Source organism: Thunnus albacares, chromosome 15 (assembly GCF_914725855.1).
Source record: "Thunnus albacares chromosome 15, fThuAlb1.1, whole genome shotgun sequence".
NCBI lineage: Eukaryota > Metazoa > Chordata > Actinopteri > Scombriformes > Scombridae > Thunnus > Thunnus albacares.
The window spans coordinates 5,954,203-5,981,749 of NC_058120.1; the positions used below are offsets into that span (position 1 = coordinate 5,954,203).

The 27,547-nt window shown below is 38.9% G+C and overlaps 1 long non-coding RNA gene across 1 annotated transcript; it reads left to right on the forward strand.

Annotated features, from left to right (window-relative positions):
• The first annotated feature begins 2,063 nt into the window (after positions 1–2,063).
• LOC122998384 lies at positions 2,064–26,838 on the forward strand. Its single transcript, XR_006407418.1, has 4 exons — positions 2,064–2,947; positions 5,819–5,919; positions 16,662–16,746; positions 26,573–26,838. It is a non-coding gene; the product is annotated as an uncharacterized LOC122998384 (long non-coding RNA).
• Positions 26,839–27,547: the final 709 nt, after the last annotated feature.

Below are 27,547 nucleotides of genomic sequence, written 5' to 3' on the forward strand. Positions count from 1 at the left end.
ACAAGTCCTCCAAATTAAATAACCAAATATGTTGTTTGACCATGTGCACTTAAACAACACATAAGAGTGTTTTATCGACAATAATCAGCAGGACATCATTTGTCTGTGCTTTCTAAAATCATATCAAATCACTGTAATAAATAATGTTTTATGATGTGAAACATATGGTTAAGGTCTGGCTGGGTTTAGGTACAAATACCACTTGGTTAGGGTTAGGGAAAGAATGGTTTTGTTACTACTTCCTTAAACTTAGGCAACCTTCGTCGTCATGGCCACAATAATAACCATAAGGTTAAAGTTAGGGGACATTTGTAGTTACGATTTTTATGAAACTCTCCTGACTTGTGGCTGGAAATGTGACACTCGTGGTCAGAAACGGAAATGAACAGCGGCCTTCTGTGGCAAAGTCTACTGTTGGTTTAATATCACCCACAACCCCACCTCCTCAGAATGAGGAAAACTGTCAACATATATACGTCGTCATCTGAACTGTGCCACTGGGTCATAATCACTACTGCTGCTAGACGGCATCTATCACTCAAACATAACTATATGTCATTTTTGGGTGACATTACGACCTACTGTGTTGTTTTTCTTGAGAGGACAGTCTCTTTGGAAAGATACTTTCTGTAACAGTGGCGCCATTGGTAATCCTTAAAGTTAAAGGATAAAAGGATCAGTTAACCCAATTATTTATTGAAATAGATAAATAAATAGTAGCTATCAAGCCAAGGTAATAGTTTCATTTTCATAGCCTGTGCTTTTAAAATTTGATTACTTCTTTGATTAAAAAAAAAAAAAAAGAAGAGAAAGTGTTTGGAAGACATGATACTAGCCTATATGTAGTAACACTTCTAGTTTACATTTCCCAGTAGCCGTAAGTTGAAGTACCTATTTTAAAAATCATTTTATGTTTCCAGTTGCAAGCTAGTTTTTCCACTAAGTAGAGGGATACCATGACCAAATGCTACATAGCTGAGACATGGTTGTGCTGCATCCTGCAGCCTGTTACTCCAGCAAAACTGTATGCTACCTGTCCAGCACCAAACTGCAGACAAATTCAATGAGAATAAAGTTTAAATTACTCTAAATTGAATCTCGACTATGACTCTTACTTGCATTGGAAATAGTGAAAATAATCTATCCCCCATTTTTCTGGGGATTGAGAACCACTGCTCTAATTTTGCTTTATGTTCCAAAGCACTAACAACTGTTTCTGTCTGGCACTCACAGGTTCAGAGGGGTTTATTCAAAGCAGTCTGTGGGTTGCCAAAAAGATCTATGTGCCCACCACACAGAACTTCTGCAGTGACCCAATAAAGCTGGCAGTGGCAAGGCGAATGGACACATCAGTGAAATACAAGGACAGACAATCACATGTGCATCTCTCTTAGCTCCCCCTGAACATTGCTCTAGTTCCAAAGCCCAATAAAGAGGATTTGTTTGCACAGCACTGCTCAAGATTCAAGGGACTATAGAAGGGATAAACCACATTGGTACATGATGGTTCTCAGAAACACAGAATTGAAATTTCTCCCCTATAGTAACATCTTTCTAAGAAAGAATTCTGTAAACAGTAACTAACATTACCAAAATAAGTGAACATTAAACACAGTAATCATTACCAAAATAGAAATTCTGCATTGGACACACTGTGCAGCCATTTCTAGTGATATTTCTTACCACAGGAATAATATACAAAGCTACATAAAGAGGAACATAACTGCAGTTTAACATAAGTGTAGTGTAATGTTAGAAAAGTCATTGCCACCACTCCTCATGAATAATGTTCTTAGATTATATAGTTGCATATATATGCTGATGCATGCGGGTAGGACTTTTCTGTTCTGTCGTTCTCCCTTCAAGGCCCACTCTGAAACCAGCCCGTATGCCACCAATCGGTACTGTCTGAAAATAAAAAATGATGTGTTTGATCTTTCATTCAACACACGGTATGGATGGAATTCAATTGCATAATACCAAAATAATAATAATAACGATAATTATAATAATAAATGATGTAGTTGAGGATAATAGTTACTCACTCGACAGACATTTGGCCATTAGGTCTTGCGGGTCTCAGTTGCCTTTTCATATTAATTTTTGGAACATGGAAAAATGCCTCCAGAACTCCTGAATTAATTAGGGCTGGGAAGTCTCTGTGATCAGTTATGAAAACGAGGGCACTCGATAAAGTCACTATGTCGCCTGAGGTGTCCAAGTCTTCTAAAGATGGCATTATGAGGTCCCATTCCTAGCAACAGACACACTCAGCTTCAGATGGCATTTGCTGGCATTTTTGGCAAGAACATCACCAATTTCACCCACTCTGGGTATGGGTGAAGGAGCAACAGCCACTGCCGGCAGCCCTGGGTTAGCCGCAGCAGTAGCACCCTCTGCTTCTGTCTTGGTTCTCGCTGTCCTGTCCTAGTTCTCCATCTGTTGCAATTCTTCATCTGTGTACTTTGGTTCAAATAAGTGTGGTTGAGCAAGATAGGTTCTGATGTCTTCCTTGTAGTCTGACATTGCTAGCTTGTGGAGATTAGTTTATAGCTAACCAATACTGCTAGGTCACCTAGCACCACTGAGCTAGCTAACGTTACAGTTCAGCCGAGGGGGATGTCATTAATGTTTATACCCTGCGCTGTCACAAGCACGAGCCTCTCGTTCATGAGTAGATGCACGCTTGCTTCTACGCGGTGAAATGGTTGGCAGGTGTAGTTCAGTAGAAAGAAAATAGTTCCGACATGAAACTGCTCACAGCAGTGTCTGTGGATTATCTTGAATAACTGGGTCATAATTTCTGGAAAGAGACATTGCTGTTGAATTTTTCAAATGTATTTTTTCTTTGAGCACCACAAGCTGAGTGCCATCCAGTTCCATTCTATCCTGGAGAAGGCAGACGGGCGATATCTCGAAAACTCAGCAACTCACACTAAAACGACAGGTAAGAGGAAAAATATATATTTTTGATTTTGGGTTGAACTGTCCCTTTAAAGTAATTTTTCAATGCTGTGAGCACCACTAAATCAATTTGACTCCCCTTGTTTTTAAGTGAGGAGGTGACGTAAATCTCAGGAGACAGATATCTCAAAACCTGAACAAATATAACTCAAACTATCTGTGTGACTAGATATAACTAGAAGTAGGTGGGAAAATATATTTTTGTAATTTAAGTGAACCAACCCCTGAATATATAAAAAGCACACATCTTCATATTGGGCAGTTATTTTAAGTTACATACAGCCAGATCTAACTAGGGCTTTCCTGAACACAGCTTCACATCTCATTATTTTTAAGCTTTTTTATTCTATGTGAAAGCATGGTAGTAGAAAGCCATGTGAACACTATATTTAAAAAAGCAGTCATGGAAATGGGGTTTTCCAACTGAAATGTTTCATTATAATTCACTGAGACTTCCTGATGCTCAATCACTTCAGGAACATACACCTCACAAATTTTAATAGCTCATTCCCAGAAGCACCTTTTTAAAGTTGCAAGTGGACTATTATTCGAAAATTACAACCATTGAAAGTGACACTCCATTCAATGGCTGTATCACAAAATGTTACATGAACATGATATGGAAGCTGAAACATACTGTTCAGTGTTAATGTAAGTGCAAGAAACCACATTTCCTGTCATTTTGTGAGCATTTGGGAACTGGCTGTTCTTGCTTGGATTGGCGCCAGTGTCAGTGCTCATATGCAGACCAGAAAACCACACCTCATTTTCAGAAAAGTGGGGAAATGTATTGAGATGCTAATGCCATTTAAAGTGCTGAATTGTGGTGAGTCAAAATCAATAGGACCAGCTCTAACCTCTACATGTCAGTCCAAACCACTTCGACTTGCTCCATCTCGCTGAGGTTACATTTAGAATCAAATCTCACTGCACCACAGGTGACATTTCAAAATCAAACTACTTCCCTTTTAACAGTTGTCATTCAGGGTAGCATGTAGGGAGTAGCAAGTCAAAATAATATAATCTCAGGTTTTGCTGAACCAACTGAGTGTTTTATTCAACCATATTTTTTGTTTATTATGGTCTAGGGATATAGCGATATGGAAAGCAGTTTTTTTGTGTGTCTCATAGATGAATAGCTAATGTTTATTTATAGATTTTACATGAACGGAATGCACTTCCCGTATGCAATTATTTCAGCCCCCACAGGATTATTGTAAAAGACTAAATGATTTCTAAATTGTGTTCTGTGGACAAGGGAGCATTTATCATGTTAAAAAGATTCCTCCCTACCATGCTTTCCCATAATAATGGATATTTTGAGTTGAGGCGGCCTTTTACAATGATGTCTTCTTCATTTTCCCTCTCCTCTGCCGGATATTTATGAAGTTTCTCTGGAGCATGCTACGAAATAGCTCATGAATCGTCATTTCATGAAAGTCAGTTTGCCTTCATCCCTGAGCTTCTGTGAGCAGATGTCCGGCTACACTTTCACCATTAAGAACCTTGCCAGGCCTTCGACACTTTCTTTGTCAATGTCTTCTTCCCTCCAACCCTGGATTTTATAAAGGCCGGACTCTCTGCTTCTGCTCCCTGACAAGGTTATTCACTTTTTTTATGTGGCAGTTACTCACATAGTCTGATTCAGCAAAACTGGTGAAATAAAATGATAGTAACTTACATCACCTTCCAGCCCTGGACAAAATACTTCCCCCAGTGCCATAATATTAAAGGTTAACTTTGATCATATCATCTTCAAACTTCCCACTGCCTCAGCTACCGCCTGAATCTCACCACACCCCCTGTTTTATGAAGATGCCAACAGTCATCCAAGTAATCATTTACTTCTGAGTGTCTGCACGCCCCCTTGCTGGAAGACAAGGGATTCAGAAATTAAGTCATTAGAAGATAAAGAGCTTACCTTTCCAGGGTTGACAGGATAGCCTTTGAGGGGACAGACCCATCCGTCATTGTTCATGCACAAAATATTGTAATTTCAAACAGGTGTCATGGACAGAAGTGGTAGAGACTGTTGTATAGTATATCTGCAGAGGGCTGTTTGACGGGTAGAAGTCACTTATAGCTTTGCTATAGTCAGTATATCAAGTGTGATTTTTTAAGACTAAAAGGCAGCCCACAATACATTTTTGGATAAAAGTTAATTCTCAAGTGAAAAGCCCAGTATGCTTTCGAAACTAGTAGATGATATCCCTGTAAAAGTTTCTACATCCATGTCTGAGGTTGCCAGCACTAGTGCTTGACTGATTGGTTTATTTTTATGTTTTTAGTTGAAGGCTGATGGCATTGTATTGGCTACAACAACACTGCCATAAAACAAAGCTTTAGACTTAAGAGACTTGGCACAGCATCAGACTTTTTCATGCCAGTAAAAAAAAAAAGTATCAAAATCAATGCATCAGAATCAGAGATGTCGTATTTTTTATCCTGCACATTCTTCATCCTTGTCAAAACCTGGTGCCTACATTCCCCACAATGCAATTCAACTGCAGACAGTTCAGTTAGAGATTCAGGTTATGCTAGTAGCTACTAATATAGTCTTTAGCTGCAAGCCTCAAGAACAGACAAGCAGCAGACGACAGGTATGGTAACCTCACTTCTTTCTAATTCCCACTTTTTTCATTTTCAAACTTAGTAGTCTTCAGCCCCAACCAATGCTGACTAAAGTCATCACTTTTTCCACATATGCAGTAGTGCTCCCCAACACCTGGAAACTGACTTTGATGTGTAAAATCAAATGAGTTCCCCTTGAAGTCACAAAACTAAGGACTTGAGACTTGACTTGGACAGATGCTGACTTGAAACTTGAAAACAAACGCATTTCAATCTTTTTAAGAAATCCAAGAACATCACTGAACATCATTCCAGTAGGGACTGCAGATGACACCTTCAGATGTCTGTAAAGAGGTATCTAGCTGCTGTGGATGACAGATGCTGGTAAGAATCGCTTGTTAACCATTGTAAGAATGATTTAGTCTTGTAGGCATTAATGTCATAACAAAAAAAACAAACAAAAAAAGTAAATGGAAAACAAGTAAAACATGGATTAATTTCAGGGAGGTTTTCAAGGGCACACGTTCAACAAATAAAGTGACACAATATCATGGAATACAAGTGCACCGAGCTTTTGACCTGCTCTAAGCAGGTGGGCAGCGGACGGTGTGAGGCGCACTCATTCCTGGCACCAAGTTTGCAGTGTGCTATTGGATTGAGATTACTGCACCCCTCAACTGTGCCTCTCCTCCCCCTGTGGCGCACAGATACCAAACCAGCGCAGTTGAGAAAATGAATACGCTCCAGGAAAATAGCAGTTTGCTGGTGCGCCATTGTGCTTTGTGCCCTGTGCTGGCACAAAAATAAGGCCCCTGTAATTGGTTGCACCAGCTATTTGTAAATCCATCTCTAGTTTGTGTTCTTCCTTAATTTTTAGTAACTAATTTCAAGCTAGTGATTTACTTACATAGTCTGGTTGCACCATTAAAACTTCAACAATGTCTTAGCTGGTAAAGACATCTGTAAACATTAGCTTGTTCATTGGTTCGGTTACACCTGACACTATGTGTAAATATCATAGTAACAGCTAATACTGTAGGAGATAGTTTGTGTGGTGGAACCTGTTTCAATTTAGTGATGCGTAAATCTCCACTCAGTAAACTTACATTATAACTAGGCTAAAGCTGGCTTAGTTTCAGAGTCTACACATGTAGCCACTAAAGATATGCAGAAGTATAAATCCAGTTTACATTTAAGGACAACTGGTGCAACCAGAACACTTGCAGTTTTACTTGTACAGTGGTAGTCTGTTTAACAAGACTTGTGTCTTGACTTTGACTTCATCTTAAGGACAGTTACAGTACTGTGACACAAATACACCATTACCACAACTCTCAATGAAAATCCATTACTGGTGTCATTGGAAGGTTCATTGGAAAAATCGACTTGTTAGCTATTCAAGTTATTAACTGTCTTTATTTCTTGGAGGTCAGTTTTAAGGCTCTAAACTCTGTATTCACATTACTGACAGATTCTCCTGCTGTGCTCAGCCATCTCTTAATAAACATTCAAACACATTGCGTATGACTTTTTCATATTCTGAAAAAATATTCTAAATATTTATGTGGACTATCACCTTGCTTTCCCTCCACTGAACACCTCCATTACAGCTATCTAACATCTTTCCTCAAGCATCCTGAGTCATAATGTGTTGGAGTAAAAGTTGCAGTAATCCAGTGTTGCTGTTCAGATTTTAATACATTTAAGACCACAAAAAGTGGCCAAAATCAAAATTGAAAACTTCAGTGTGATCTAATTTGTCCATTTTGTTATTACAAAAGCAGATCTGAATCACATATCCGAGACAAAAGTCCAATTTGGGCTCTTTCATCTGCAGTGTGAGAACAAGAGAGAAGCTGGCTCTCTGTCGTATCGCATGGGTTGTTCAGACATTTAAAGGGCCATTTTGTAATCAGCGACTTTCATTGACCTCTACTGGTGACCAGTGACTTGCAACACCATTGGCAGATCTGTGGCCCAGCTTACAGTGGCCTGTCATTGACACAATCAATAAAGTCACAACGTAAAGGCTTATTATAGCAGAGGTCGAGATGGAGTATGGGCTGAAACACAAGCTTTGAACCGCAATTCTTTCAGCACCTGACTCTAAATGGTGGATCTCCACAGATGGATGGATTATATTATTATTTCACCGCTGAGAAAAGGTGATGTGATCTCTACCATAAACTCAGTGGTGAAGTCCAAGAGTCTAATGCACTTCCCTGTCCTTACAGGCATCTTGATGATGATCATAGAATAATCACACAGTTAACGCATTCCCTTAAGCTCTGAGCTGCAAGCTCAAGCCAATTAGTGCAGTGTAGCCCCTATACAGAACCTGCTGAAAGGTTTACCCAAAAATAACATCATCATGAAAGAGCTGGAACAAGACAGGCCCTTCATGTGATAACTGCAGAGCACTGGGCAGGCATGTGAGTGTGAGTCACATATATTTAGAGATGAATTAGACCCAAGAACCTGCTAATTGTCAACTCTGGGCAATTTAGTAAAACTTTCCTGCAGCAACTGCAGTGTAGCACTGTATTTACATAAGATATCATTCAAACATCAACAGCCACCTTGAGGTTGGTATTTGTGGATGATTGGCACATTGGCAGTAGTTGCATAGGCTGTTGCCTCTAGTCCCAAATTTACAATTCAAATCTTGAGTTAGATGAGCTCCTGTTAAACATCCTATAAAGTAAATATGACATTTTTTTAAACACGAAAAAAACAAATTAAGCTTCTAATTTTGACTTGAAACTTTAGCTAACTGTATCATGTACACAATCCTAAGGCACAAGTTTTCCATATTTAAACTTAAAAGAAAATTCATTTTATGTCCCATAACTATCTCCAGTGATGAATCTTAATGCAGAGATATATACTGAATCTAAAGGTTTGAAAATGGAACTGGCCGCCTGCCCATAAATAACATCCTTGTAGTCCAATACAGAGAGAAAAACTGTTTCAACAATTATTTTTCTTTCTCTTTCTTGTAAATAAAGGAAAGCAAAATCCCAATTTCAATCTCAGCTTTGACAACATGTCAATAAGGACTTTAAGTAAGTTTTTCATCGACCTAAATGCCTAGATATTTATAGTATTGCACTCTCTCTATTATGGTGTTATTAACAGAACAAATTTCAAAAATACCAGTCAATATTTCTTGTGTTTGAAAACAACATTAATTTTGTCTTTCCACAGGTTAGGACCAGTTTCAAATTATGAAGGTGTTTTTGAAGGAGGTTAAATGATGGCAGCATGAATAGAATCTGCACAGGGGTAAGGGACCATGCCATCTATGTACAGATGGAAGTTACAATTGTACAATGAAAAGGTAATATTGTTTAAATAAATAGTGAATAAACTGGCCCAAGGACTGAAACCACAACCAGTTAGCATTGTCAAAACCCAAAGAAGAAAGTCATTGTAAAAGCAGAGTGGTCAACTGTGTCAGAAGCTTTCGTTAAATCAATAAAAAGAGGAGCACAGTGTTTTTTGTTATCTAATGCTAATACTATATTGTTAACTAAAGAAGTAGCAGAAATAGTGCTAGGCTGAGGACTGAAACCAGACTGAAATGGAGTTAGTATGGAATGCGTGGATAAAAATGATTTCAACTGTTCATTAACAAGTGACTCAAGTATTTTTGCAAGACAAGATAGTTTTGAGATTGGACGTTAATTGTTTAATTCAGATTTGCTACCATCTTTGTATGGTGGGCAGTCTATGGACAGTCTTCTAAACTGTAATAATGATAACAGGAATGATGAGATTGAAAATATGAGTTATTTATTCAGAAATTATCTGTGCTGAGGAATTCAACGCAAATGGTTCCAGTTTGTCATCACCCTTTGATTTTTGCACATCAATATTGCATAAGGCATCAGCTACCATCCTACTGGAGACAGGAGATAAGCTAAAGGAGTGGTTTACTTCAGCAGTAGTATAAAGGAAGGATGACCTATATTCTTCCGCACAACCAGTGGTACCAACACTAAGACTGTCAGATAACTGACAAGATGCAGCAAAATAATTGTTAAAAGCAGTGCAAATTGCATGGCTATCAGTCATCTGAGTAAGGCGATTAACAAAATAGGCAGGTAGAGGAGTGCTAGTATTGTTAGAGGTAGATTTGACTATTTTCCAGAATTTACAGGGATTATAAGAGGAATTAGTAAAAGAATGCAGATAATAGTCAGTTTTTGCTTCTCTGTCAGCAGCAGTGCACTTATTCCTGAATTGTCTAAAGGCAAGCCAATGACAAGGGTCTTCGGTGCGCCCAGCCAGAGCCCATGCTTGGCTTCTGGAATAAAATAAGTTAGGAAGCTCAGCAGTGAACCAGGGAGTGGAGCTACATTTTGTTCTTGTCTTTTTAAAAGTGCATGCTTATCTAAAACTGAGTTAAAAACCTTGGTAAAATAACTTAAAGCTAGTTCAGGATCAAGGATTTTGAGAATGTCAGCAATTGGACAAAATTGGCAATTGGCAATGGTCACTAACATTAGGGTCAAAAACACCACAAGCAGGATATTTCACTAGTCTGTTTGTTAATATTAATTCAATGATGCTTGACTTGGAGGAATCCTTCAGGTCGGAGCAAGTGGGATGTGAAATAAGCTGTGTAAAATTAAGATTGTAAAAAAGTTAAGATTATTAGATGCAGAGGTAAGCCAGTTCAAATTTAGATCACCAAGGACAATCATCTCATGATCAATCATTGATCAATTAATTCACACAATTTTTCTAGGACTTCTGAAATGGCAGAAGGCGGTCTGTAGACACCAATTACAATTACTGAATTATTATGCCCCAGAACAATTTTCAAGGACTCAAAATATTTAGGAATTGAGACTGAAGTCAGCTCAAGTACAGAGAGAGATGATTTTACATATATTGCCACACCACCTCCTTTACCAGCTCTATCTGCTCTGAAAATATTACAACCACTAAAAGAAACTGTTTGATTATCAATCTCTTTTTTCAGCCAATGATCATAGTTGTTAAGACTTAGTAAAGTATGTATATTTGGATGTAATAAAGCAAAACCACTCCTTGTCTTAAAAAGCTGTGGATCATTTAAATAATTTAAATTAGCATCTGTAGTAACGATGGAAAATTACCCAAAAGTAGTCAACTTTAGAACTGAAAGAGCTGGCCTCAGGCAAATTTGAAGCTAAAGATTAACAGCAATTATGTTCCTAGGATATGCACCAGATTGTTTGACTGGAAATCTCATAGGGCATCTATAAGTGATTATCACAGGGATGTTGAAAATGTCTTTGTCTGGTCTGAGTCTGAAGGAACCAAACAGATAGGGACAAGGACATCAGTCTCTGACAGACCTGTCATTTCCAGTCATGGAAGTTGTGGGATAGCATGGTTGGTTTCTGTGAGGGGTGCCTGAATGGAGGATTTTGAATACTAAATTGGCTGATAGCATTTGAACTCCAGCTTATTTGAATGGATACCTTCTGGGCCAAAAAGTTCCCTCCATTCCCAGAAGACATTAAAATTATCGATAAAATCCACACCAAGAGCATCACAATCAAAGGACAGCCAGGTAGTCACGCTATTCAGCCTGCTGAAACACCCCCTTCCATGGCCATATGCGGGGACTGGTCCAGAAATATGGATTTTACCTTTGAATGATTTGAGGATGTTAAACAGGTGGGCAAAATCACACTTTAACAGTTCAGACTGCTGCTTGCGAATGTCATTTGTGCTGACATGAATGATAATATCATCTACTTCAGGGTGGGATTTTATTATGTCTGGAACTTTGTCTGCAATGTCAAGCACTTTGGCGCCAGGGAAAGAGAGAGTTCTAACTCCCATTTCTGTTAATCAAGTCTCAATTTATTAGTGTTGTCGGAGGCTTATTGGGATGTTCTGGAGAGGTGGTGTTAGCAGCACCCTGGCGTTCAGCAGCAGCATCCCGGTGATCTGAAGCGGCCAGGTGAGTCACCGCTGTCTGCTCTCCCTGACTCAGCGAGGGAGCTGCACCAGCGGAGCTGGACCAGCCACTGTGTTTAGCATGCGCTGCAGCAGCCTGCGGCCCAGGGCTGTGAGGAGCAGGCAGTAGAGCTATACCCCTCCAATGATCGATGGCCTGAGAGCAGTCCAGCATCAGGTGGAGAGGCAATGGAGAGGAGCCCATCGCTGGCCCGGGTTGCTGATGCCCAGCTGGCATCTGCCTGGGTGTAGGGAACTGACAGGCCAATGAGAGAAAATCCTGCAAATCCAGGATGTCAAATTTATTTTTGAATTGGGTCTCACAAGCTTGTTGAGAACAGTAAGGTTGCTTGCCACCATGTTAACACCTGCCAATGGCAGACCAACCTTCTGCAGGTTCAATACTGGGGGTAGAGCTGGTTGCGGCTTTGGGTTTAGCTCCAAGGGGATCTTCAGGCTGACCAGAGGCAGCCCCCAGAGCTCCGGTGATGACAGAGCAGGACCATGGGATGGCGGTGTCATTATCCGCCGGTGCTGGAGCTGAACAGTTGGGGGAGCAGGTCGAGCTGGTCATGTCCTAGACATTGTAACCAGAGGAGCCCAGCACAGCAAGTTGTTTATCCTGAGCAGTAGTACCAGCTAAGAAGTCCAGGACAAGCGTGACAAGCTTGCTCCTAGCAAAAGTGGAATTATACAGTTTTGTGAAATGGAACTTTACAATACATTATAATATTATAATATATCTAAGTAACGTACCTCAGAATTACAATTAAGCATAATGCAGTACTTGTTTACCTTCCACCACTGGTATTAAGGAGACTGCTGATTGACCCGCACCACTCTGCTCCCTTTATCATTAACAATGATAAAAGAAGTTACTGCAGGGTATATGAGTTAGAATAGTAACATAATAATTTATATCTAAACATCATAATAAATCTATAGCTTTTAGAGACCCTTGTTGTTGGGGCCAATTACCATAGTAGTACCATAGTTCCAGTTTACAGTGCATATTACATTGTAATGGACAGTTGGAGGGAGTTCTCATTTATCCAAAAGCCCAGAAGGAAAAAAAAATAAGACTCAGGGAAAGCCTAGTGAATTTCTATCACTCAGGATCATGGCAAGAAGATTCTGTTAAAACATGACTGAAACAGGTCGGGTTTTACACCAGAGCATATGTGCTACATGTCTTCCAAGGTTGACTGTGACAACTTCAACCTATGAATGTGTGACATGACAATATGCAGTGTTTTGAGGAATCATTTGACATTTTGGAAATTACTCTTTGCTTTCTTGTTGTCAGTTAGATGAGAAGATTGATACCACTCTTACAGTATGTTTGTATGCGAAACATCCCGCAGGTGTTTAGCTTAGCTTAGCATAAAGGAAGAAGAATTTTGGTTTGTGTATGGTTTAACAAAAAAGTTTTCATGTGTATATTAGTGAACTTTAGAGGTGTTGGTAGGCAGCTGTTTTGTTTTTAATGTTTGGACAAAGCCAGGCCTCTCATCTAACTTGCAAAAGTGAATTCAGGGTGACCTACAACTCCTTTAACAGGGAGAAACACTTGACCTTGATCCAAAGGTAAAATAAATGTGTCACAAGTAAAAACAAGCTGTTAAAAATGAATCACAAGAGTCCTTTAAATAGCACAAAACTTATGAATGAACTGACACTGTTATGAGTCTACAGGGAGCTCATCACACACTTTTCAAATGAAGATGTTAGTGGTGATGTGTATTGGTTGTTACACATCGACATTTGAACATTGCCCTGTCTTGATTGATATTTTAGTGGAATGAACTAGAGCACAATTAATAGGCTAGTTAGGCTATAATATGAAACAGTTCATTAACTATGTACAGGACATACATTTCCCACCAATGCACAGTGGGAGATCATACATATTTATTAGTAGAAGGCTGAATGTTGCCAAACCTTCACAGCCTTGGCGCTGTCCCCTTACCTGCATTAGTCATGACTAATGCAGGTGAGTAGACTGAATTGGGCAATTGTACTTTAACATGATTTAATGAAGCACATAAAGCCCAATTTGCATAGAAGCCGCATTCGTCTTGGCTTTCAGACCTTGGATTAAATGTTCAAGGAGAGAAGGGGTCTAGTGGGAGCTCAGCTGTCAAGCTGGGGGAGGAGGCATAGAGGAAATAGTGAGTTCTCATTTCCATAGATGATTTGTCTGTTAATGGGTTTGCTTGGAGATGATAGTGACTATACCTCCTGACAGCGACAGAATGTCCAGTATATTTGGCTCAATGGTCATTCAGGGATCCCCAAAATGAATGAAAAAAACTATGTCTATCACTTGTTTTACACTAAAACCCACATGTGTGCTCCAGAATGAAGAGGTCAATGATTTATCAGTGCATTAAAACTACAGAAAGCATGTCCTACACCAACAGACAACACTGTGGTCAGGCCATTCTGCACACAAGCGTAAACCAGGGAATCCTCTGCTTTCTCTGTTCGCTTTGTTTCCTGAAAATTTATACTCACTAATCAAAACAAATCAGGGTGGCATCCTTCATGTTGACAGCACATAGCACTCAGGAGAGTTGAGTCATTTGATCTGGATGGCTGGCTCTCCCTCGTCTCTGCCTGTTGCTTGTAGCAAGGGGCTGACAAATCTCATTGCATTAACACTAGCCTGGCTGAGAGAGGGGATTTAGGCTTCAGAGCAGTATTACTATTGACTCTGTGGATGATAATCATATACAGTGTTTGGGTTTCTAGTTGTCCCCATTGAGAGATGATGGTCTGTAGGGAGGAAACAGTGTATATGACTGTGACTGGAAATATATTTACTGTGTAATAGCATTTGAATCCCTTATCATACATATAAGTAAATGTCTGTGAAACACCAGAGCATAAGCAACAGTCCAGGATATGCAGTAAATATGCTAAAAAGACAACAAAGCACAACCCTTAAATGAGTTTCTAAACTGCTGGGTAGAGCACATTTGAAGTTGTGATATCTTGTTGAAAAAGTAGTTTAGTTTCAGAGAGGTGTAAATGCATACCCCTAAAAAACAACTCTCTCACAACTTTGTAAAAAAAAAAACAATCCCAAAACAAAACGATTGTTCAGCCAAGAGTTTGAGTTAGCTGTTTGTAGTATGTAGTGTGCTAATAGCAAAAGTTTCAATTCCTACAGCTGCTTGACTACTTTGTCATTTTTGGGCATTTGCTGAAACAACTAATGATGCTCATAATTATAAAAAAGTGCATTCTTCTTCTTCTTCTTCTTCTTCTTCTTCTTATTATTATTATTATTGTTATTATTATTATTATGGTAGCTTACATGGTAGCCCCTTGGAAAGATGATGGTGTGTTGGGAAGGACTGTGTATTTGACTGTAATTTTTAATATAGTAGTTGTGCTCTGATACAGCATTTAATGCAAAGTACTGAATGTCTGTGAAAGACCTGAGCATAAGAGACAGTCTGAAATATGCAGTAAATATGGCAAATATGCAATGAAATACATTAATAATGAATAGAGGAGGGTGCATGTGCCATGTACCTTTTGCATGGACATGGCATGACTTTGTCCTATTCAGTCCCTCCAAATGCATTCGTATACCTTATCAGAGTTTAATTTGTTGTAGAACTCTAGTTTAAATAAAAGAAGAGACTGAAATAGCTATAATTAGTTCATGGTCTGTGGATACCGCAAGTAATTAAAATGATAGGCCTTAAAGGTTATCTTAAGGTGTACATCCAAATTTCATTAATTAGTAGCCAACCATGTTCTCAAAGCTTCAGCTTCCCACATTCATTTCACTTCAGCCTGTTTCCAGAGAACATATTTCTACACGATGTCTCATTAACAATTACTCACTGTGATTTAACTGTTAAGCAAATCTGTTCGAGTTCAGTGGTTGGTCTCTAACCCGAGCCTTAACCATAGTGTTAACACATCACAACACATTTTTTTTCCCCAATGATTTTAAAAGACACAACCAATACGGTTGTCCTGCTGATAGGGGCGTCAGATTAGAAATGCTTCTACATATGTGCATGGACCAACTACGTATTTTGACGTTTAATTTGGAGGACTCGTTGGAACATTCTGCACAGCAGAGCACTCGGAGGATATGATTTCAATGAATTAATGATGACTGGATGCTAAAAATGTCAAATGGACTACATCAAAGCAAACATGGGGATATCGATCTCACATCGAGATCTGTAAATGGTCACATAAGGCGATGACATTCAGATGACGTGCGTCAATTTTCTGCATCAGCATGAAAGGTGGAGGAGAAAACACAGTTTGCACACATCAAAGTCAAAAGACCTTTAAAGCTAATTAATTTGTCCTTTCAGAAAGGATTAATGCTTAGGTGGTTTCCTACTCAGATTATTTTTAACATCTGTTGTATGAAACTACATATTTGTGGCTTGGCCCCAGTAGCATGCCAGTCTAAATCCTATTGTGTCCCAAACACTGTAATTAACAGTTCAAAATATAAGAATGTGATATGTGTTTTATTGAAATAATAATTAATAGCTTGAGGTAAGTCATTATAGAGTGTATGCTTTGCAGTCCAAAATAACCATGAGTGTGAATATTTTTCATCAGAGACAAAAGGTAAGATATCACATACAATTATTGTTATTCTGTTGATCAGCACGACAAGGACATGCATGTTTTGCAGCAGAGCTTTGTTAAAACTCTCAGAAGTCTATTTTAAATTCTACCGATGATCATAGAAGTTTCTGTAGATTTGAAATATGTCAGGTTGAATCACAGGCAAATGGGAAAGACATAATGAATAAGACATCCAGATCTAGACATGTAGATCATCCCTCCTTTGATATTAATGGTGCAGCCGTAAATACAGTGCATAGGTTTTCCACATTTTGTTATGTTTCAGACTCATCTTAAAATAGATTCAATTCTTTTTTTTTTCTCATCAATCACACAGTTTTCCACAATGAGAAAGCAAAACATGTTTTTGGACTGTTTTGTTAATTTATTAAAAATAAAAGAAAATATCCCATTTACATAAATATTTAGGCCCTATACTTAGTACTTGGTTAATGCACCTTTGGCAGCAATGACAGCCTCAAGTCTTCTTGGAAATGATCCTACAAGCTTGGCACACCTTTCTTTTGGAAATTTCTCCCATTTCCTCTTGGCAGAATCTTTCAAGCTCAACCAGGTTGGATGGGGACCATCAGTGCACAGCCATTTTCAGATCAGTGCATCACAGCTTGAGGAAAACAGGTACAGTAGCCATTTATTCACAATCTTCAAAAACAATGAGGAAAAATAAAATCATGGGAACAACACTGTAACATAAACACATTTAAAATGAATGAATTATTCTAACATACAACAGTATATAAACTAACTTTTTTCATACAGCCATTACAACTCTAATCAGATCTGAAATCCCACCTATGGTCCCTCTTTAAGCACCAGCACATGGTGGACTCCAACAACTGATTTTGCTTTTAATGACAGTATGCTTTTTTTTTTTTTTTTAACAGTCTACAGCCACACTGGCAACTCTGGCAACTCTGAATGTGTTTACAAAAGTTAACTGCAATCCATCCAACAGTTGTTGAGATGTCACTCAAAATCAAAAATGCAAGATAAATACAAATACAAATACTCCTAATTTCAGTCACTCTTAATTCTGTCGCTGTAACAATTCAAAACTTGCATCTAAACTAAATAATGCATGAGAGAAAGTTCACCTTCTGCTTGGCAGTTTCTTTCCAAACAAAAAAGCTTAGCATGTGGACAGCAATAGAACACAATGTATTGTTAGGCAGTTTGGGTTATCTAACATTCAAGCTAAACTTTCTCATTCATCTATTCTAACAGTTTAAGGAAATATCCACAAAAAGTTGTGATGAGCTGGGAATTTAAAGAATAATCTGCCTCCTTCAAGACAGTAAGTTATTAGCACATATTACTATATTCATATCCATTCATTAAAAAGGCCTTTAAAGAAGTAGTAAAGACTTAATCCTCTAATTCAGTTTGTGATTTTCTTTAATCTACCATCAGTTGTATCTCTGCACTACTTCCTCTAAGGATCAAGTGGTTTGGATCAACACATGCTCAAATCACTACCGTCCATCAGCTTCAAATATTGCGGAATACAAATTTGTGCACAGATGCAGTAGAATAATAATGAAATCCCACAGTTAATAACATACTATAATTCCTCAGACATGTCTTACTTTTAGTGGCGGCACATCAGGACTAAAGATGATGAATGGATTGAACAAAAACCTTATGGGACCCGGCTCATATCAGATCTTTGATTTGGCTTTCATAGCTTGTTTTGAACTGTGCAGAAAGAGGGCTGCACACTTTATAATCACATTTCTGATGTGATGTGAGACGAGCAGCCGAACCTTGCAGACGGCTCAGGTATACCACTGCAGGGAGGTTTACTCTGTCTACACTGCCAAAGAGGGCAAGAGATGGTGAAATTAGAAAAAAGGAACCCGGAGCAAAAGAATCTGGCAGATGATGTGATAGACGGAGGATCCTACGTTTGAGAGAAACGCTATGAAGGTGGAAGAAGGGAGAACACAGGAGGACTAAAGGCCTGGTCGCACCAAAACATGGCCCACGAAATTCATATTTGTCATCTTGAAATATGTGGTTCTATAAGCTCAGCGGCGTAGTGACTACTGGCAGGTCTAGTTGCCGAACAACTGTACCTGGTAAGTTAACTGTCAGAGGGAAACAGATAGCCTGGCTCTGTCCAAAAGTAACAAAATCTGCCTAATAGCACCATTAAAGCTCACTGCTTGGTATTCTCAGAAAGACAGCAATTTTTTTGCCTCACATAATCCGTGCGAATTTCACCACTGGAGTGTTTGTGTTTATTTATTCCAAACCACCAATGTACCAAATATACATTAGCTGCATTAGCAACCGATGATGTCTGTGCCTGTGTGTTTGTGTTCAGCTCAACCTCTGACTGAACTCAGCAGATTCTTTCTGTTATTTCCCTCCAGTCTCTCCTCTGTACTCTTGTCTACATTAATGAAGCAGATTCGTAAAGAATAGACTTCAATTTTTGGCTCAAGTTTAAATGTTTTCAACTCACATGGACGTCCTTTCTCTGCTGCCTCTAAAATTTGCTTTGTATTCTGTCTGAACAGACAGAAAAAACTACAAATTGTGGTTTTATGGGGTTGTGCACTGAAGTATCTCTTGGCCCGGAGCAGTGACTTTCTGTAGTCTTGTGACTGTGGAGACTCCTGAAAGTCACTGTGCCTGGCCAAAAGTTGGCTAGTTGTTTACCCCTGCTTCCAGTCTTTGTGCTAAGCTAAGCTAAATGCCTCTTGGCTGTTGCAATTTAATGAACAGATATCAGAGTAGTATCAATCTAATTCTTGATAAGAAAGGGAGTCAGAGTAGTTCCAAAATGTCTAACAGTTCCTTTAATTGTGAAGTTGCAGATAAGAGAATATTGAAAAAGTGATTTCAAACTGTAATGGCTTAGCGGACGACCTCTGCCAGTTTGCATTGGAATGCCCAACTCAAAAGGTGACACCCTGCTGCTGATTAATGACACTGTCTACAAAGACACAGTTTCCTGCCAGAGGAATGTCTTGGAGCTTCTAAAAATTACAATGTTTCTCAGTTGTGATTTCCCTTCAGCAGAGGAGAAGCAGGGGGTCAGTGCTGCTGAGAAGAGGGCTTGGCCAAACGATGAAGGTTATATGGGAGCCAACATAATAGCAAAGGACAGTCTATTTAGTTATGCTGGGGATTTTCAGTGTAAAGCACTCCTGGGAGAGATGACTTTCCGCTGTTTATGAAACACACTGCCAAGCCTGGCAACAGACAATGCACTGCAGAGATGTGATATGTATAATAATGGAAGCAAATAGAGCCTGGACTATTTTTTTCTCAGCTGTGAAAACAGTACAGGGGAGCTGTTAACCGGGATCCCTCTCTATTCCAAGGTCAACAGTTTTATTACAAAGTGACAATCGGGATGAAGACTAAAAAGCCCCCCGTTTTAACTCTGTTATATCATTTTGAGAAGCATATTTGGGTGTGAAAAAAGAATGAAAGGTATTTTTGTCAATTTTCAGCATCAATATCCATGATACAAGTGAGCTTATGTAACCCTGCATCTCTTTGAAGAACAAAGTTTCTTTTGTAGCCTGTGAGATGAAGGTCCCTTAGATCATTCGTTTGCTCTCACTGCCTCACTTCATTTAATGAAAATATCTCTATAGGTTTTCCTCTCCTTCCTTGAATGCCTCCCATATTCAATTCACACATCTATTTGGGCATGTAATGAAATAAAGTCATTACTGCAATCAAATAAGTTCAGCAATGTAATGAGATGCGAAAATTATCTCAATTTGTGTTGTGATTCACCAAATTGAATTAATCATCATGACAAAAAAAATGGACAGGAGCCCTGCACTGTATTTACATACAGATGAGTCACATTGTAGCACTATCTTAGATAGGGGTGCACAGGTAAAATGTGTTTCATTGATGTGTCTGTAATCTGATCTTGTAGGGTCCTTAAGGTTGCCCACACATAATTTATATTATCTTCAGGATGAATGAAATGCCAGAAAGTAATTTTGAGCATAATAGGAAGCTGTGGCAGTGAAGGCGGTGTAATCTGCCTTGACACGAGGCAACAGATCCAGATATTCTAACTTATATAGAGAATTAGAATCTGGGGTCTGCCCTCGTGTCACATAAGGAAGTGAATCTGCCAGTTCATGTGGCTAAAAAAACATAAAACTTGACCACAACACTTTTTCCATGATTTGTCTGTCCCAGACATTATTTTGAGATCTGAAACAAAAACCTTGTTCCGTGCTCGACTAGGGTTGTCAAGTATGAGTTCCTCTGAGTTGTTCTGAGACAGGTGTTGAGCTGTCCAGAGTTTTTCAACATGTCAAAAACAAGTTGCATTGTGTAGTTGAAGCACCTGGGAGACGAGTCTGAGGCAGTCAGTCAGGAGATGATCAGTGTCCAGTGAGAGCGTAACCAGCAACTGGGGATGCATAAAATTAATTCTTGCATGTTTTTATGAAATACTGTGATGATTGTCACCAGTGTCTTCAACTACAATAATCTTGTGATCTGCACCACTCGTCTGAGATCAGTACTGTCATTTGTGCACCCCTGTGCCAACATGACAATCTGGTACAGTGTGAGCAGTACAGCAAATCATGATATTTTGAGAGTATTGCCGCAAGAAATTATTTTTATTAAGCTAAGAAAAAGTTAAGAAAAATAAAATAACAGTGATTTTTGGCGTTGTTATTTCCCTCTGATTAAAATATCTAGAGCATTAGCTGGTGCCCCATGAATCAACCTCATCCTGATCTCTTCTTGAAAATGACTTTATTTGATTGTTTGAAATAATATGTTGATTTTATAATTGTGTGCATTCATAAAAAGGTAATACTTCATCAACACTTGTTCATAACATATTAATTTATTGGCTTGAGGAAAATGAGTCACACAGGTGAAGATAGTTTAACTGTATATGCAGCAAATACTGTATTCTGATATTTAAATGCTTTTATTTTAATGAACCCATTTACTTTTGAAACAAGGCATCATTTATGAATGAAAGGCTGTGTCATAGTTAGGCTGTGTCATTAGTGAGTATCAGGTATCGATTTAATACACACATTTTCTAATTACCCCCTGGACTGATAGAGGCAAGAACTCAAAGTCAAGATTTGTGAACCAAAGTAAAGAGATGTAGTGATGAAAAAAAATTGCAGGTCTTTTGTGGCTCTGTGAACTGTGATCAGACAGGTAGTGTGTGCATTTGTACGTGTGTGATAAGAATATTGGATGTGCAGTACTGTATGATTTTGTGTGTGTATGTATGTGTGTTCGTGCATACCTTCAGACAGACAAATGTGATGCAACGTTTGCGAAACCTTTTTCCGACTTCTTCAAACAAGCCAGTGTAGCTTTGCTCACTCTAATGCACCATTCATGGGTATTTGATTTGATGATGATTTGCCCTCTCTGCTTGCTTTGACTGACTCCAGCTCTGATGACACTCAACGAAACGTCTGCACCGTTATTGTGTTTTCACTTCCTGACAATGCTGAAGGTCTCAGTGCAATGCCTTGTGAGTTCCTGTCTTTCCCTTAATTGCAGCCATTTAAAATATTAACCTTATATGATATGTTATCACTATTTTAAGTAGAAAAGCCTAATCAGGGACAGGGGTCGCAAATTAGCCTTGGCTAGAAATACTATATGCAATATATCTGTTTCATGTTATTTTAACCTGTTACAATGTTTTTTTGCATCGTCCCTGACAATAAACTAATAAATAAAAAATAAAAAAATAAATTTCCTCACAATGTTTCAAATGCTTTAATTTCATCTCAACATTTTTGCAAATATGCTTATTTTCTTTCTTTCCGAGAATGAGATGAGAACATCGATATCATGTCTGTGATTTAAGTATGGGCAGCTGGAGCTGGGACATGTTTAGCTTAGTTTAGCATAAAAGCTGGAAACAGGTGGAAACAGCTAGGCAACACCTCCGAAGCTCCCCAAAACACACTGCATCTGGTTTGTTTAACTGGTGCACAAATGGAAGTGCAAATGACAGTTTGTACTTTTTATTTCTTCTTTTTAAAACTTAATTTAGATTTTTTCATCCAGAGGAATAGGTACAAAGGTACAAGTGACAGCTCCCATTCTAAGCCCCCGTCCCCATTCCCACCACCCACACCCTCCAAGTTCAGCATACATACATATGTATATACCTGTACATACAAATAAATTTAGCAAACCATAGACCAAAACAATATCTACTCTATCTATCTATCTACTCTACTACATGCTTAAAAAGATATATAGAAAGAAAAAAAAACTGTGCATAAGATGCATACATATAGACTGAGTCAGTCTATGAAAGTTGTCTTCTTTAGTGTTTTAGTGCTATAATTTTGGTAGAAAGAAAAAGGGGACACTGGGTTAGCTTGCTATTGCAAGAAAATGCTTAATTCAACCATGTTGCATAAAACTTTTTCCAAGACCCACATACTGAATACCTGACTCCGTCTAATTTCAATGAAGTCATCATCTCTCTGACCCATTGTATAAAAGAAGGGGGCTTTGTTGATTTCCAGTTGAGAAGAATGAGACGGCAAGCCAAGAGAGATGCGAATGCAATAGTGTTTTCCTGATATACAGATAAATTCTCCTCTGACTTTGCCACACCAAAAATGGCAGTGATTGGCTTGGGGTCAAGCGTTCTACCACACACATGCAAGAGAGATTCAAAAATACAGTTTCAGAAATTGTTCAATGTCTGACATGCCCAAAACATGTGGCCCAAAGTGGCAGGGCTTTGGTGGCATCTGGGATGTTTGGGATTTACTGTAGGGTATATTTTAGCTATCTATCATTTGAAAAATGCAGTTGGTGAAGAGATTTTTAGCAAAATTCTGGAAAAGTGTGACTTGGGGATATTATTGTCATTACATATGTAGTCAAATGTAGTAAAATTGTTATCAATAAACAAGTTGTAGAAAAATATAAGACCATTTCTTTGCCACAACTTGCTGAAACTATTTTTGATGGTAAGAAAAGGTGGTTAAGTGTTATTGGAGGAAAAGTGCTTGCTTGCTTAAGATTTAAGTGTCTTCTAAATTGATGCCAGATTCTAAGGAAATTGTATACATTGGGATTTTCAATGTGGGTACCCAGATTTATAGGTAATGGACTGGTCAGAAGCAATATAGGGGAAGTCAGGAGGCTGGCCTGCAGCTCCTTGAGCCAAGTTGGGCCATGGTAATTCAGTAAGGGAATTTAGGTATGTTTACTGCCCAGTAATAATGCATGACACTGGGTAGTTCAACTTCTGGTTTGGACCTTTCCAGGTATACTTTTTGCATAGGTAGATTTATTCCAAATGGAAGTAGAGATACACTTGCTTAAACAATGACTTTGGTAGAAAAGTGAGGGTCTTTTGGAACAAGTATAAGAATCTTGGTAGGACAGTCATTTTAACAAAGTTAGTGTGCACTGTTAAAAAAATAGGGAGATTCGACCACGTTGCCAAGTCTATCTTGGTGTGGTCTAGTAATGGGGGTAAAGTTATGCTTAAGGAGTGCTGCAAATGTATGTATTACATGTATCCCAAGATATGTAAAGCACTTCAGCTCTACTTTGAATGGAAACCGGTCATATCTTGTTTTCTCTGCTAACTTGTGCATAGGGAAATGTAGGCTTTTTGTAAAATTTAATTTATAACTTAAGAATTTCCCAAACTATTTGAATACTTCTAGTAAATCATATATGGAGTTTTCTGGATTCAAAGTATGAAGGAGCAAATCATCTGCATAGTGACATCTTGTGGATAATTTATGTCCTTGTAACTTTAGGAATTCTTCCATCAGAATGCAGAGCTATTAAAAGAGGCTCAATGGCAAAATCCAATAAAAAGGGAGATAAACAGCAGCCTTGTCTTGTCCCTCTTTGGAGAGGGAAGTAGCTGGAAGTGACATTATTAGTGAGGACAGAGGCTGTAGGTGCCGAGTATAAGATTTTGATCCAAGTGCAGAAAGTTGGGCCAAACCCAAACACTGCGATTAGGTAGTCCCACTCAACCATGTCAAAAGCCTTTTCGGCATCTAGAGAAATAATAACTTCAAGTTATAGTGTTGAGTGGTATGTGTCTAGAATGTTAAATAAGCATCGCATATTAAAGTAAGACTGCCTCCCTGGTATAAAGCTTGTTTGATCTGGGTCAATAATAGTGGTAATGACAGTCTCCAGATGTCAAGAGAGGGCCTTGGTTAAAATCTTGTATGAACAGCACAGTAGGCTGATTGGACAGTAGGAGCCACAATCGAGAGAGTCTTTGTCCTTTTTTAACAGTACAGAAATTGTGGCCTGTGTGAGCATCTGGGGTAACTTATCATACATTACTTTAAGAATGGGGGTAAGTTTTGAGAAAAATGCTACATAAATTTCAATGGGCAACCCATCAGGCCCTGAGGCATTCCCTCTTTGCATTGATTTGACTGCTTTAGTGATCTTGTCAGCAGATATTGAGCTATCAATAGAGATTTACTCATCTGGAGTAAGGCATGGGATTCTTAGTTTATCTAAGAAAGATTGCATAAGCAAAGTATCAACTAGAGATTCAGAGGAGTACAGGGAAGAGTAATACTGCTCGAACTGGCTATTAGTGATTTTTGGATCAAATGTCATTGTACTTGGGCCTGTGCTAATCTCTGAAATTGCACTCCTGGCAGCTGACTGCCTTAGTTGGTGGGCCAACAACTCGTTAGGTTTTTCCCCATGTTCATGAAAAACCTGTCTCGACTTCAACAGCATCTTTTCTGTCTGTATAGTAGAAAGGTTGTCAAATTCAGACTGGGGAAGCAGTCTTTCCTTACACAGATCAGGATTTGGGGATGTAGCATATCTGTTATCTACACTCACCTGCCACTTCATTAGGTACACCTGTGCAATGTAATGCAATCCAATACAACAGCTCAGCCATTAATTCTACATTTACGAAGCTTATACACTTGTAGTTTGGCAGCACTTCACCAAAAAGCATGGCATAAGAGGCTTTTGCTCCAAAGGTGACAGCCACAGTGAAGCCACTTTTCAGCAGAGGAGTGAGTAACAAGCGCACCAAACTCCAGTGAAAAAAATGACAATTTAAGATAATGATAATTGGTGATGGTTCGCTTGTTAACTAGTCATTTAAGTTACATTTTACTGACACAAGTCCACATTTATTTACAAAATATGTGCCAAATTAAATTGTGGCTCCCAGCGTTACTTTATTTTTAAAATGTCATCCATGTTGCTTGCCTTACACCCTACAAATAAGGCCTATTTTAAATTGTGTATTTTTATACAGGAGTTTGGTATGAGGCTTGTTAACTCAGAGGCTGTTAAATTGGGCCGTGCTTTCAGCACCTTCAGTGCACATGTCCCCAACATTTCAGAGCAAAGAATACTGTTTATTTTTCCACAATTTTGAAACCTAATTCTATATACTTGGTGACATTTTTAATCATTCAAATTTGGCTGGGTCATTTATTACACAATTTATTACACAACACATATTTATTATTGCTTTCCATGGACTTTAATTCCTTTTATATTCCAGCTGATAAAGGTTGTGGAACCAGATGTCTTTGGGGTTGCCCTGGCTACTGATATAGATCATTACTGATGAAGATTGGGACACAGTCATATCAGAAACCTGAAAGAAAATAAAAAAGAAGCTTGCACACACCTAAAACATAGAAATAACCTTTGACCCCAGTGCTGGCCTCCCCCGAATGAAAGGCTGCATCACTCCTCCTAGAACTCAAGCTTCATACAAACATGCTAAACCGGGCTCAGTCACAACTCCTTGTAGAGCCTATCCTAAGGCGAACAACATTCAAACTTTTACTCCCAACTGCTGAGGGGTTTATAACTAACAATAGGACTGGAAGTAGTCCTTATACGTCCTACATGTTAGCCAGATGCTACATTCATGGTTGGGCTACACACGCATCTCTGTCACCATCCTGTGGCTGCAGGTGGCCCATTATGTAGTCTTTAGCTTTGTTTTGGTTCTTAAAAGGTTTCTGATCACCGGTGGGGATAGTAATCATCAGTGTAGTTGGATAGAGGATGCCAAACTTGACATCCCACCGTTGGTGTAGTAGTCCTCTTTCCTCTTTGAAAGTAGTGTGTTGTTTTGTGATCCTCGCCATATAGTCTGGGTAAATGTGTATCCTCCGGCCATTGTGTAGGATGGGACTGGCGCAGGCGGTTTTATGAAAAACATCCACTTTTTCCTGGTGTAGGGAAACGAACACAGGAGCAAAAGAAAAGTTTAATTATTTCAAAAACACTATGATTCCTTTTGGCCTAAGAGTCTGTCTGTGTAAGTGCAGGAGCACACGCACACAGACCCAGTGACCTCTGACGTTAAGGCATAAGGATGTCAAGGAGACATGAACGGGACTAAAAACCTGTGCCTCCTTCCAACAGCCAGGGGAGGAAAATGGACAGTTGGAATTAATGACTTTGTTTTTCTTTTTAGATACAGACTACACCAACAGGAGCCTTCTCAGTCACCCCACAGACAACCTGGATGAACTATTCCCCACTCACTCACTCCCCTCTCTTAAGTCGTAAATTTGAGAGAAGCCACATTCCTTTGAGTCACTCCCTCTTCTCCTCTCCTTTTCTTTCATGCACAACAAGTGTCTGAATTGGTCAGAAATGCCACTAAAAATGTGTAAAAATATGCATCTGGACTTATTTAACCAATGTTATAATATGTAACCATTCCGCATTAAAACTAGACCTATGTTATATATTTTGTTGAGTTGAATACTTACATTATCCCAGATGTTTCCAACAATTTTCAAACCCAGAGAAATCTGTAATTTTATTCAAGGTAATGGTCTGTTTCACTTGGTCGTCTGTCAATGGCGTCATACCCCCTCTACCAAAGAGTATACGCACACAAGATGCACGCGTTGGCATTGTGTGTGCACCACAATGGCGTCTACCAAGGAGTATACAGATACAAGATAATACGGCCACTTTTTTATGATAAACTTTTTAGATCTTGGTTGTTTTTAACTATATCTTTTAACCGGATGAAGGATTTTAGTCATGGGATGTCTGGATCTTAAGTTATCAGAGAAACAAGCTAAGCAAACGTTAGCAGCAGTGCGTCTAGCAGCCCCTCCTGTGTCCGCCAAACAGCGTTGGAGAAACACTGATTTTTTACATGAAACTGCTTCATTCAGTATTTTTACCTATTTTAATCACCGGATCTGTTTTTTATGGAGAGGAGGAGACATCTGTGGATAATTTGGCTCCCAGTAAAAACATCCTGAACGATGACCACTTAAGGAATCCTAACCTGGAGAAGTTGGTTGCTTAACAATAAAGACAATTACTGCATGAGCCCACACTACTTCACAACGTCATCGAACTTTCATTGTGATTTGGCGCTATACGAAAAAAAATTGACTTGGCTTAAGCACTTAAAAGAAAATATTGC